The sequence below is a fragment of the Bos grunniens genome, chromosome 18 (assembly GCF_055505025.1).
Source record: "Bos grunniens cultivar Pamir isolate PY7600 chromosome 18, Bosgru_T2T1.0, whole genome shotgun sequence".
Taxonomy (NCBI): Eukaryota; Metazoa; Chordata; class Mammalia; order Artiodactyla; family Bovidae; genus Bos; species Bos grunniens.
The window spans coordinates 6,116,601-6,117,376 of record NC_141182.1 but is presented as its reverse complement, the minus strand read 5'-3'; the positions used below and the strand labels follow the sequence as shown (position 1 = coordinate 6,117,376).

The 776-nt window shown below is 39.0% G+C and overlaps 1 protein-coding gene across 5 annotated transcripts in view; it reads right to left on the bottom strand.

Moving 5' to 3' along the window:
* Positions 1-776, bottom strand: part of WWOX (WW domain containing oxidoreductase) — a 907,382-nt gene that overhangs the window by 194,189 nt on the left and 712,417 nt on the right. The gene's annotated exons all lie outside the window — the stretch shown is intronic.

Below are 776 nucleotides of genomic sequence, written 5' to 3'. Positions count from 1 at the left end.
CTAGAGTTTGAGCACAAAGAGAAGAGCTCACACACAAAGTTACGGCACTTAGCTCATGATATTGAACTAACTGAATGAAAAAGAAGGTCTTCAAAATTAGGTGAGAATTCTTAAAATCATTTGAAAAGACAAGGCGGTTAGTTGATGATGCTGCCCAAAATGGAACACTTTCCCAGTTAGTTATAAACTCAAAAAATGCACAGGGAGGGTCTAGTATCTACATAACCTAATATCTGATAATTTTATAAAGGGAATGTAAAAAAAAAATTAAAATCATATCTCCAAAAATAAAATGCTTAGGAGTTAGGGCTTCCCTGCTGGCTCAGACGGTAAACAATCCACCTGCAATGCAGAAGACCTGGATTCGATTCCTAAGAAGATGCCCTGGAGGAAGAAATGGCAGCCCACTCCAGTATTCTTGCCTGGAGAATCCCATGGACAGAGGAGCCTCTCGGGCTACAGTCTGTGGGGTCGCAGGAGTTGGACATAACTTATCGACTAAACCACCACCAAACCGGAAGGAGGTAAAAGACTTACGTGCTGAGGACTATAAACCATCAACAAAGGAAATTGAAGGTGAGTAAAAGAAATGAGAAGATATCCTATGCTCTTGGATTGGAAGCGTTAATATCATTAAAATGGCCATAGTACACAAAGCAACTACAGATTAAATACGATCCCTATCACATTATCGATGACATTTTTCATAGAACTAGAACAAATAATTCTAAAATTCGCATGGAAACATAAAAGACCCTGAATTGCCAAAGCAATCC